Consider the following 14,341-nt stretch of genomic DNA (forward strand, 5'->3'; position numbering starts at 1 on the left):
TGTTAAAAATAATATGTGGAGGTATTGCATGAGATTCTTCTTGAACATTCAGATGTAAGGAAATTAATGAAAGAATCTTCATTATTTATAATAAAATGAAAACATGAGTGTGTGTTAAAACATGCAAGTAGACACGACACTGTTCTTCCACATAGCAAAGAATTAAAAGCATTTACATATACAACAGATTTAATAGAAGCAAACAGTGTAGCTTTATAATAATCTTCTTTTTACTCCGATGGCAATGAAAATAGTTAGCAAGTACCTAGCTAACACTGCAGGGTACAGTACTTTATCACAGATTTTACCTCCAGTTCTCCATAAACTTCATAGTATACTTAAGCTTTTTCCTGAGAAAAGTTTTACTTTATCTAAGTCACATTTCAGCAAACCTTTTGATATTACCTACTTGTTGATCCAATAAGCCTGCTGGACACAGCTGGCTTTTTTGGGACAACCCAGGAGCACAGTTCTTGCTCTAAATCACACAGAAGGAAAGTGGAACTGGAAGGAATCAACCCTGAGCAAAGGCAGGAGCCTCTTAACAACACAGAGCTTTAGCCCTCTGCACCAACTATCAGTTACCATTTGTGCTTTATCAGCCATTAGTTTAATATGACATTGTTATCCATATGTTTATGAAGGAAATTATCTTTCTCCATCCTTATCGTACAATCTGCATTCTTGAAAATGGAAAATGCATTTAAACTTTCTTTTATTAACTTCTGCATCTGAGCAAAGTCAGTTGGATTATTCTTTATGTCAGAATATGATTAAGGATCAGCAAGAAGCATTAAAGAAACAGACAACTTATGGACTTCAAAATAAAACTAGTGCATTCAGAAAAAGGTAAACAGAAAGAGTTTAATTATGAGAAGTAGAAATTTAAGCAAACATTATGCAGCTATGAAGCATATTTTGCAGGGCTGCAAAAACAAGAGGTATTCTATGTTAAACCAGTAATCCATATTGACAGAACATAGAAAGGAGTATGTTTAATGCATTTTCTGAAATGCAAGAGTCAGTGGCATGCTCAGTGTACTCAATTGAGTTAATTATTTTCTGATGATATTGTGAAACAGCACCTAATGATTACAGCCATCAAAACTAATATTTGCAGTATAGAGCAATATAAAATATGTTTGAGTGACAGGAATGGACCTTTAAAAAAATAAACATCTTAGGGTTGTAAGTTCCAACAGCTGCAGATAACGGGGAGAATTCAGTAAAGCCTAGATGGAGTGATTTTCTTTGTAGGCATAGTGGAACGGCCCAACACTGAAACCGTCTGCCGAGCGATCCAATAAACAGAGCAGAGAGGCATGTGGGCACAGAAGTCTCTGTGGAATGCAAATCACCTCATACGCAAGTGAAATCCATGCAAATGAGGGTGATTTGTGATCCAATAAGCAGAAAGGTACCCGTGTAGGTGCTGTGTTGGTGTCAGAATATACACAGAAAAAAAATGTTTATAGAAATGTAAAAATTAAACAGGGGCTGTAAAAGCCCAAAATGAAGGTTGGATATTGCACTGTAGTGATAGAAATGGACAAAACTATGGCCAGTGAGAACAAAAAGTAAACCAAATAAGTAGAAAATATATATTTTTAATACACATACTACATTTGTGCAGTGTGCAACAACACGCAAACATGCCATTACGCAAAAAAAAAAAAAAAAAAAAAATTAAAATGTTAAAAAACGGAAAATATGACTTTTGCAAAAATAATGCATTATAGTGCCCTGCATGCAGAGTGCACAATAGCAGGTTTCAGTGGTTGCTAAGGAGACAGGCACTGGAGTAGTGAAGTATCCATGGTATATGCAAGGAGTTGTATGCAAATGAGCTGGGGATACTGAATAGCAAAATGGGTCACTGTGTCCGCAGAGAAAACCTGTGTAGGGCTAGAACCATGTAGGTAGTAGTAGAACAGGTAGCTGACATCAAAAGGGGATGTGTCACGCTATGTTTAAGCAGATTGGAGGTCAGCTGTGCCCATTTGCACTCAGCTAAGCATAGCTAAGCAGGGGGGCATGTCCAGTGCTGTTAGGTTGTGTTTAGCCCTGCGGTGCATGTTTTAGCTGATTTAAGCTAAGCTGAGCCTGCCTGTGCATGGGGGTGTGTCCAGACTGCTGAGCACTGTTTATACTAGCGCTGTGTGTTTGCATGCCATGCCACAGTGCTTACCAGTGAAAGAAATTTAAAAAATAAATAAAAGGAAATAGCCTGGGAAAGCCAATCAAGTATAAATGACTGATAAGCCCTGCTTCACTGATACTGGGCCATCAAACCCCTCAGTGATAAACCTGGCAGGTGGAATGCATCATAGTCAGCCAATCACACAGGCTGCATATGCAGCACCCTTCAATCTGATTTTTCCCACGTACTCTGCCCCATTGGAGTGCACACTTGTGAATTTTAACTGACAAAATGATAGGGGCTGCTGTATGTGCTAGAGGCTGAGGTCAGTGCTAGTGCTGATGCTGACAATAGGCCTAGACTAAGAAAGAGAAGTGTGTTCAGGCCCAGGGTAACCTTCTAGGAGCTACATGAGCTGGAAATTGTAGAGCACTACAGGGAGGACATGGACATACTAGAAGAGCTCACCGAACTCTGCTGCCCTCACCTTAGACCCAGAGCCAATAGAGGGAACCCATCCCAGTGGAAACAAAGGTATGTATAGCCCTAAGAATACTAGCTACAGGTACTTTTCAAAGACCTAGTGGGAACATGATGGGGGTCTCACAGGAAACTGCATCCAGGGTACTTCACCAGTACCTGGCTGCCATGCAAACACATTCCAGTGAGCATATATATTTACCCGGCACCCTTTAGGAGAGGGCCAGCAATCTGCATCTCTTCCACTGTGTAGCACACTACCCTGAGGTACTGGGTGCCATAGACTGCACTCATGTGCACATCAAAGCACCACCCGGTGAGGAGAGTAGAGTCTACATCAACCAAAAGGGGTATCACTCTATCAAATGCCAGGTCATGTGCAATGCCCAGTGCATTATCATGAATGTGTGTGCTGGCAGCCCTGGCAGTTATCACGACTCCTATATCTGTCATGCATCACAGCTGTACCAGATGTTTGCTAGGGGGGACATCCCGTATGGCCATCTACTTTTGGATGCTCGCTATGCACTGGAACCGTGGATGATGACACCTATCAGAAATGCACACACACCTACCGAAGAATGCCATAAGTAGTCACACACACAAGCTAGGAGCATCATAGAGCATATGTTTGGGCTGCTAACATCATGGTTCTGCTGCCTCGATATATCTGGCGGAGGGCTGCAGTACTCTCCAGCCACATGTGTACACATGTTCACAGTATGTGCCATGCTACACAAAATGATCCTGCAGAAACAGCTTTGGCAGGAACATCACAGGGAAGGGACACACAGCCTTCCCACCATTGCCAAGATTCCCACAGCCAAAGGGGGACTCGGAGGAGGAACCTCCTGAGCCTGTCCCTGTAGAGAGATGTAGGCATGCCCAGTATGCCCTGGCCTTGGCAAAGAGGCAACACATATCACATGTGGTGACTTCCTAGAGACCTAGGGACTGAAACCTCACTCCGACTCACAGACATAGTAAAAAGCATGCCAGACACACCACACAACCTGTATCTTACCATGTATTAGCTGTGCACTGCATGCATCTGACAGAGTCAGCCCTGAAGCACTGTTATCTCAACTGCTGCAGGCACAAGGTAAGTCACTCTTCTTTACAACAAATGTATGGGGTGCTAGACTATGGTAACATATCTATGGACCTGCCGCATGTATGCATGGGACTAGAGTGGGCTACCAGAAAAGCTGCAGACAACTGACAGTTATGTGGGACAACAGGAACTCTCTGCCCAATACTGACAATCCCATAATATGCAGTAGGTTGCAAGCCAGCAAAACCCACTGCACTATTTATTTATTTATTTACATTTGATAACTGAGTAGTTTCCAACTGGGCAAAAAAGCCCATTTTCAGCGGAGACAGAGGAGAAAAGCTCCCAAGCAGAGTTACAATAACTAAAGTAATAATGCATGGTACAGTACTTAAGGTTACAAAAAAGTAAAAACATAATACATAGTACAATATAAACAAGATAAGAACAAAGGTCAACATGTACACATAATTGCGATAGAGATAAAAAGACAACATATAACTCAATACCTGAAGTTAATATTTTTTTTAAAGTAATGTACTATGCGAGCTAAATACAAACAGCATGGTCATAGGACAGATGCATGACTGTCAATGCTAGAGTCCCCTACCCCCAATACACATGTGTTCCCATACAACTGTAGTAACATTATGTTTGTAAAGTAATGGCAGCAGACCACACAGTCCCAGGGCTGTCACACTCAACCTGCTGACATATTCCATTTCCACAATATGTAGGTGTCAATGTGCTACGTATGTCTGTGGTTGATAGTGCCAGGAATTAAACTGCACCATCTGGTGGCTGTTGTAGCTTAGTGGGCTAAGTATATTACCATGATTGATGGTGTTCATGGTTCGAGACTGGTTGTGCCTACAATTTTGCATGTGAGCTACACCTATGGTAGGAGTTCTAAAGACTGTCCATATGTTACTATTTGTTACTGCAAGAAAGCTGGACAAAGCCAGAGACAATGGAGGGCAGGGGACCAGAGATATGGACAGTAAGTAGCTCTGAGTAATGTAGACAGTGGCTAGTAGTACAGCAGGTTGCAACAAGTCAGAGTAGCACCAGGATGCAAAGGCTGTTACATAACTGTGTCAGTACTTACAAGTCAGTGGGCACCATCATACCCCTCAAGCGTACAGTGTTTCACAGAATGTCCACATTTTTGCCTCATATTTCTGGTCTGTTTTTCATAACATTGCAGTTTTCTGGCAAACTAGTGGCAAACCAATAAAGGTTGATGTGAGGAAAATAATGACAGACATTTGAGATGCAGACTTCATACCCATCAGAAAATGTATGCTAATACAAAACCTGTTATTCTACCAACTGTCTAAGTTTATAAGAGCAATATTAAAACTTGTCCCTATGTTTGGGCTTGTGCCCCACTTTTATATATGGCTTTGTCAAGATTTCTTGCTCTAAGAGGTAGAGAGGTATGGGCACCATGTAGCCTTATAATACTAATATAACACAAACCATCTGAGTACCAGAGCAGATATATGTGGCACGATGCTGGACATCCTGCAAAACAGGTACAGTCAGAGGTGTGAAATCTGTAACCCTCTGTGTGGTGTTACATCTCATACTCCAGTCACAGCATACCTACAACTACATAGAGCAGCAACTGTATACAAAGCCAGGATCAGGAGCAGGGCAGGACAAAGGCTCGCATATAAGGATAAGGAGGAACTAATGTCCAGACAAATGCAGAAAGTGCAGAGTAGAACAGTTTGTGCAGTAGCATGGGTTCCCTGCAGTGTATGGAGTCAGTAACCCAAATGTCTGTTAGCAGTTCCTCACATCAATCTATAATGATCTACCACTAATGTGCCAGGAAATCACATTGCTATGTAAAATGTAGCAGACATATGATGCAAAACCCTACTCAGTCTAATACAATTTGTACACAACCTAGGTATGAGTCAGATATTACAGACAGTACACAGCCAGGAATCCCTTGGGCATTATATCAGGGAGGTGCTAGACTGTTGAATCAGGTTCAGTGGACAACTGACTGTAGCAGACAAAATCCCGGACTGGAGTACAGGTAAATCTGGCCTGGAGTTCCATTGTAAGTACTGATGGTCACACTGGGCATGCTCCTACACTTAGCTAATTCAGCCCATGTCTGAAGCCACATCTGACTATAGAACTGAGATGTCAATATATCTCTGTGCATACAGACAACTATGTATACCTAACTGTCTCTCTATATCCCCATGAGACATGATTACCCTTATCTATCAGCATGTGGCACATATAAGATATATATATATATATATATATATATATATATATATATATATATATATATATATATATATGTATCTTTAGAGTTTTATATAGATAGATATATATATAGATATATAATTATATATAGACAGACAGAGAAAGAGGGAGAGAGAAAGAGGAGAGAGAGAGAGAGAGAGAGAGAGAGAGGTATAGAGTAATGCAGTACTGCAGCCACTTGTCCACCAATTGTAACCAGTTGTGCATGCAATTATTATGGCAAGCTGTAGTGTATAATATGCTACAGTTGACAGGGTCCTGGGTTTCAGACTTGATACCAGTTGTCTTTGACTGGGTGTCTATTTGAGTTCAAGGGGTTATAGTCGGTGTTTTTTTGGTTGTGGCTATAAGTGGTCATTCTGTTTAGGTTGAGCTATGATTACTGCTTTGGAGGAAGTGATTTAAAAGGGTATGTACTTTCTTGGTGTGGATGTTCCGGTGGTACAGTGGAGTCATGGGTAAGCCTACTTTATTTAATTTTATTAGGGCGTGTTTCATTGATGGTATGTCGGGGTGGGTTTATGATGGGATTCGAAGGTGCTTTACAGATGATGGGTACACCGAAGGATGTTTGGCTTAAGTTTTCCTTTTATGGGAGGTAGTGGGTTGAATAATTTTGGGTAGAAGGGAAGGGGAACAGCCTGGTCAGACTGGTTGGTGGAGAAGAAGAATAGGCTTGTCATCTTTGGTTCCCCCTCTGGTGTCTGGATATTCATTTCAAGGATCTGAGGATAGGAAATTAGCAGCTGAAGGAAACTTGCTGAATAGATAAGCAAGCTGAGGTAAGGATACTGCTTATTTGGTGGAAGGTAATTCAATGAATGGTGTATGAAGTGAGATGGGACACTGCTTCATAAGTAAAGTAAGTGAGCAGAGGTAGGGATCCTGCTTACTGGGGCAGGGTGAGTAGGTATGCTGCCCTAATTAACATTACAAGAATGTTATGCTGTGTTTAGAATCAACTATATTATGGTTAGTTGTAATTAATGAATTTGGTGTACAAAGCTATGTTATGGAAGTTTAATAAAGGTTGTCAAATGCTATTTGGTTTGATGTGTTTATTGAAGGGGACTGGGACAAATGAAGTTTGGCAACAAACCAAGTTGTCCCGGGACATCTTCATGAGGGGTTAGGTTGATATTAGTGGGAGTTAAGTGGGTTGGGGAGGTGAACGGGTTATGTAAAGGCAGGTATGGTTGGGAGGAAATGAGATAAGGATGGGGAGGGGCTTAATGGGTTTAGACAAGTGTAGCTGGGTAAGCAGTCACATTTTGGCGTGAACTTGCTACCTACCCACCCTCCCTCCTTTATTGGTGGGTTGGGAGGACTGGGTTATGTTATCAGTGGGATAGGTGGAGAAGAGGGATAGGCTTACACTCTTCTGTTCTCCCTCTGGTGTCTGGATGTTAATTTCAAGGATCTGGGGAAAGGAAATGAACAGTTAGAGGAAGCTTGCCGAATAAATAAGCAAGCTGAGGTAAGGATACTGCTTATTTGGTGGATGGTAATTCAATGAATGGTGTATGTAGTGAGATGAGACACTGCTTCATTAGTAAAGTAAGTGAGCAAAGGAATGGACCCTGCTTATTTGCAGGGTGTGTAGGTACTCTGCCTTGATTAACATTACAAGGATGGTGCTTCATAAGTAAAGTAAGCGAGCAGAGGTAGGGATGCTGCTTACTGGGGCAGGGTGAGTATTTATCCTGCCCTGATTAACATTACAAGGATGTTATGCTGTGTTTAGAATCAACTACATTATGGTTAGTTGTCATTAATGAATTTGGTGTACAAAGCTATGTTAATGTTTAATAAAGGTTGTCAGATGTCATTTGGTGTGATGTGTTTATTGAAGGGGACCAGATCAAAAATAGTTTGTGCTGAAGAGTTTGCCATTTATACTTCTTTCATAATCCCTTTGATTCCAGAGATATGAACATTTGTTTGAAATGTGAGGATATAATTTGATTCTGTCAAAAGGCTTAGGCTCTGTCTATTGGAAATTGCATTGCAAACTTTCTGAGCTCCATTGGAGTGAATGAGTTAAAAGAAATGTTTTGATCAGATTATTCAGGACATGTGACAGGTGGGCTATGAGGCAAATATAATATTAAATTATTTCACTACATCATATCTTTCTGTTATGGATAACTCAGGTTCATTTCCCACCACCAACTGACATAATAATACATCCACTTTATTTTTCAGGCAGCTACAATATCCTACATATGATATATCAGCTGTGACATCTTTCAAATAGGCTAAACTCATTGAAATCACTAAATAATAGCAGTGCATTTATGATAGAAATGCTTTGGCACTGTTTTACGTAAAATTTCTTCAAAATGTTTTTATTTTTAGAAGCATTTATACTGTTTTTTTTTTTTCTGGAAATACGCTCTGTGTAAAAGTCCACAATCCTCAACATCTGAAAGAAAAAAGAATTCATTTAAAGAAACACATTACTTTACTTTTTATTGTAACAACAACATAATAACATTAAACGGTAGAACAACAATATTGTTTCAGATTATATTTGTACTTAATTTGTTGCACATTTCTTTGTAAATGCATATGGCTGATTGATTTTTGATAAATACACACACACACACACACACACACACACACACAGACATCACTGTGAGATTTTCTCCCCACACTTCTGCTACAAAACGGTTTTCTGCCCACACAAAGACATAGCTATGGTGCGGTGAAGGGGCAATTGCCCAAAGCACAAAGTGTTACAAGGGGAATGATGGGCAGGTGCTGATCAGTCTTCAGTGCATTACTGGTATCCAGAACTGAAGCGCTTTGTTGTTTGTGTGTGACATAAACTGTAACAGCTGTTTGCTACAGTTTAAAATGAAAGAACAGGTTTTTCTTGCTCCTCAAATCTGAGGAAATGGGCTTTTTTAGTTAAGAACTAATTAAGAATTAAGAAAAAAAAAGTATATGCTACTGAAAGCAGGAACAAAATTAAGCAAGGTCTACAAAACACAATTGGACACCCAAAGTTAATGTGATTACCACTTATCCTGAACCCTAGAGCCCATTCACATATGCCAGGTACTGAGGAGAAGATTTTCTTTTTTGAGGAGGAGCACCAGAATAGCTAGTTACATCTCTGCTGCCTAGTCAGAATAATTTCATTTACAGATGAAATAAATGAATAAATGTTATCCCATTAAAAAAAGAACAACGATATGAATTTCAAACACATAGGAAATAATCATATGACTCACATGTATGTTGCTGACAATGGGCTAGGTTCCATAAAGTGTGGTGCACTGTAATGGACATGGAATAAACCAAAGATATGCAAGGTAAACTGAGTGCACGGATTGTACCAGTTAGACCCGTACTATCAAAAAGTAATCCAGCACAAAGAATGCATAAAATTCTACATGTCCAACAGGTAGACCAAATGTATCTGGGAAGGGTTCTCTAACTGAACCTTTACCTGCCTTCCTGACTCAATATTTACAACCTTTATTGTCTATTGTTAGGTCTAGACTAAAAGATACCACTGAATTCTTGAATATCATTTGGGATACCCAATTGGAATCTAACTGGCATCTCTGCACACTGGATGTCACCTCCCTCTATACAAGTATACCACATGGGGCTGGACTACAGGCCATTCAATACTGGATAGAGAAATCTAAACTATACACTCCTGGTTTCAATAATTTTTTACTCACCCTAACAGAACATGTCTTAACATAAATTATTTTCTATTTTTTATGGCAAGTCTTACTGGCAGGTCAGAGGCACAGCCATGGGAGCATCCTTTGCTCCCATTTATGCTGACCTCTTCATGGGGTTTTTTGAAGAGCAACTAGTTTGTAACACCAATAATAACACATTTTTAGATGAGTAGGATATTTGGAGACGTTATCTGGATGATTGTTGGATGGTGTGGCGGGGTGATGTAACATATGTACATGAATTTGTTAGGTATCGTAATAATAACAGATGGGATATTCAATTTACACTAAACATTGAATACCAACAAATTATATTTTTGGATGTAATTGTTACTCGACAAGAAGATCATACTTTGGAAACTCGGGTACATAGAAAATTTCCAAAATATAATACTTTACTTCATGCCTCCAGTCATCATCCCCACCACATCATCAACAACATCCCCAAGTCCCAATATTTATGCACTAAACCTATATGCTCTTCTGAACAAAGTCATCAAGAGTGTCAACAAGATTTAATGAATAGGCTGGTAACTAGAGGCCACAATAAACATCATATTTCCCAAACTGTAACCCAGGTAAACCAAATTGAGAGATCCCAACTTTTGGAATATCAAAATAGAACTATTCAGAATAATATACAAGAATCACAACCAGTTAGACTAGTGACAACACTTGGTAGCAACACTCCAAGGTTTAGAAATATTATTGACAACCATTCTGACATTCTACTCACACATGAACAATTGAATGGGGTACATCAAGATAGATGTTTATTTTCCTACCGCAGAGGTAGAACTATTAACTCACACTTCACTCATTACAAATGTTATAATCCACCTGTAATTATGCAAAAAACATTATTTGGTGACACATTAGTAGGCTGTGTCCCTTGTGGTCACTGCAGTGCATGTTCACATATTTTCAAAACCAAAGAATTCACTAGCTGTAATACTTCTAAAGTTTAGCAGATTAGAGTTTTTGGTAATTGCAGCAGTGACTGGATAATTTATTTAGCTACCTATACTTGTTCATCTTTTTATGTTGGACAAACATCAAGACCCTTCAGACACCGGATAAGTGAGCATCTAAATGAGATTAGAAACAAAAGGATTTCCAACGCCCTTTATAAACATACCACTACACACAAAACTGCCAAATTCAATTTTACTATTATAGATAAAATTCAAATGCACAGAACTTCCAAAGCTGGATGGCATGAAATATTAAATAACAAGGAATCTTCCTGGATTATCAGGCTGGGGGCTTTATTTAGACCTGGCCTTAATGAATTAAGCTAGATTTTGCCTTGGTTGTTCTGTTTAATAAATTCATTCATTTCAGGTGCATTCCTTTAAACATACATATATAAAAGCAGACACTAGGGTGTGCTCTAATGGAATGTTTTGTTGCACTGAGGAAGGCTTGAATTTTCAGCCGAAACCGGTTTGCTATTCTACATGGAGTTTGCCACAATAAAGCCTGTATTCTATTTTACCTTTTCTTTGTGCTGGATTACTTTTTGATAGCACTGTAATGGACAACCTTTACCATCTTGCTCTCACTACCGTGCACTGGCCTGTTATCTCTGATGCACGGGAATAACATCATCAGGATGTAAGCTTAGCACTGCACAAACTAACCTGATGAAATGGTGGGCCCAGTGAGTCCAAGTGATATTATCCAGAGCCACAGCTCCATCTTTATCACAGCTCTGATATCTCAGGCAAGGCGGCTGTCTGCAGTACTGGGTTTGACACATACAAGTAGAAATGCACAGTCATGATGCCATCCAGCACTGGATCTCTAACTGTATGGCAGACAGGAGACTGCAGACATGACATAGCATGGCTATCATGCTTGCATTCTCCCTACCCATGGCAGTGGACAAGCAACCATGGTTTTTAGTCTACCAGGGAATTAAATCTAATTTTAACTTTTAATTTCTGTTTGAGCCATCCTCACCAATATTCAAGGAAGGATTTCACACCACTAAACCAAGCATATAGGTGGTCCTTAGCAAGTGTAGCACAGCTCACCTATATGTGGAACGTGCTAATGCAGGCAGCCTTTTCCCTGCCTGCTGTACCATGTCACAGCTATAGGGGCATCTGCTGTTTCACTGAAACAACCCATTACTTCAGTCGGCCACTCTAGTGTTTCATGGTTGAAAATTGGTGACCTTCACCAATGTACAACATTAAAAAGTTTTAGGGTAGCAGCCAAATTCTCTTTTGGAATCAGGTGTGGAGCTCCAACAGTCCCAATTACCATATTCTAAATGGGGACTGGTGGAGACATAGGTTTTGATCTCAAGCATGGAATAGCTGCTTAGTGTAGTTTATTAGTCCATACACATATCCCTTTAGAATCCATCTGGATATCACTAGATATAAATAGATATGAGTATGATACCAGAAATATAATTATATCTCCTATTAAAGTTATTATTGCATGAGAGACATACACATCTGTAGTCGCAAAACAAGCTATATAAGGGTCTGTAACCGATCACAGCAGATTTTCTCATGACTATTAAGATTAGGACACACCAAGATGTGCAGCAACAAACCCTGCACTGGCTGCGACATCTGTGGACCAAATGTCACCCTGGCTATGACGTGTGACAACAGAAGCCAAATTGTCACTGGCCACTTAAAGGGTGACACTGCACCATGTGCCACTAAAAAAGCAAGCAAATAATAAAAAGGGGACACTGGCAAACAATAGTGATATTGCCTCATTTACTGTACTTGACTGAACTACAAGTGTCAGTATGAAAGGATATGTGCATTATCATAATTGGAATAATCCTGCGGGACTACAGAAATTTAATGACCAAAAATAGTTTCCATTCCTCAGCATAAAGTCTGTAGTGGCAGCAGCAGGCAGGGTGGGAAACACTTCTTTTATTGAAATTGCATCTGTATTCATATTTATTGTCTTTTCATTGCATTCCTTTATTCAAATGTAAATATCTCATGTGTAAATAAATTGTACATGGTTAAAATATTTTGCAAATGATTCTGCCCAGTAACAACTCTTTCTATACTCACTTAGATCTGATGGAACTAGCTATAAATACTTTAAATACACTTTCTAATACTCATTTGTAAAACATAACTAACATACTTTAGATCCTTGGTTCACCTTTATATTTTGCTATTCACTTTCTATATTCCTCTGTTTTGTTCAGTAGGTAAATACGGACAAAGTGTACAAGTCACTATTAATGAGTGCTGCTCATTTAAGTACTTGTGTTATGAATCAGTTTCAAGCACTATTTTATTTTTCTGTTTTCATGACTCTGTTTCACATATTACTGTATGTTTGGAGCTTTTGTCCCCTCAACCATGAAAAGGGGTCACATGCCCAGTTGGAGTTTCCCAATAAACAAATGCAAATACATAAATCAATAAAATAAAATAGTTAAATATAATCACAGTTCTGACAATATCATGGAAAAGCTGCTGGGTTATATTTTTCATAGTAGCATCACTTTGGTAACTTAATGGTTAACACTGACTCTACTGACAGGCTACATGGGGCTGCCAGTCAAGTAATTATTGCCTGTTCCGCAACCCTTACCTGTATGAACCAAAATCATATCTTAATCCTCATGTTTGCTAGATGCCCACATCAAAGGTGAGAGTATGTGACAGGTGCAGCATTTGTTTTGTTCATCTACACCATTGTGAAATTACTAGACTGGGTTTCAATGCTTAATAACTACTTCTACATGTCTGACAAGTCTAACATACTTTACATACCTGAGAAGTTTAACATGCCTTTTTACGTGAATGAACAAGCTCTCATCTGACAAACTACTTGTGGTCTTCCAGTTAGCAGCCAAGTACAGTCTGGTGGTTGTTGTTAATTGGAATAAACAAATCCGCTTGTGCCAAGGAATTGCTTGGGCTGAGATTTGTTTTTTCATAAGCTCACAACCTTTTCAGTTGTTCGCCAAGTGGATACCTAGTACCATTGCTTCATGTTCCAACACTCTTCCTTAAAATGATGTGTACCCAGAGGCAAAGCCAGGATTTGTAAATTTTATAGGCCAGTGCAAATGAATATCTTTTGCAAGAGTCACTTGAGGGACAACTGAGTTCCTTCCTTAATGGTGATGTCTGTTAACTCTCATTAATATTATTTAATTAGTGTTCATATAATCTAGGCATATGAATAAAGTTTAAGGTAAGAAACATGATTTGGCCATTGTGTCCAGGCTAATAGTGGTAGTAAAGTTCTCAATATTATGAAATGAACACAACAGCTGTAAATGCTCAGACAAAAATATGACACCTAAGTTTTAGAGCCTCATTGAGGGGAATACATCTTGTTGTAAAGTATATTTCACACAGCGATGCCAACATAGAGTATCATATCTGGAGTTATTTGCAGACATCTTCCTTATAAAGGTCAAAACAGCAGCTCAGCTATGCAAAAGTAGTAACAGTGTTGAGTAGAGGATTATGAGCCATGTGTTGCACAATATCATGTCTTCCTTTGTCTATCCAGGTTGACCATCACACAGGAAAATCTGTTTTCTTCAGATTAGGATACCTCTAAATAGAGACATCACTTCGAAGTTCTTGTGCAAGAGCTGAAAAGCTTTTAATGATTCAAGTAGTGTGTGCTATGCTGGCAAGTGCTAGGGGAGAGATT

The sequence above is a fragment of the Protopterus annectens genome, chromosome 6.part0, assembly GCF_019279795.1.
Source record: "Protopterus annectens isolate FY-2018-M chromosome 6.part0, PAN1.0, whole genome shotgun sequence".
In the NCBI taxonomy this organism is placed as follows: domain Eukaryota; kingdom Metazoa; phylum Chordata; order Ceratodontiformes; family Protopteridae; genus Protopterus; species Protopterus annectens.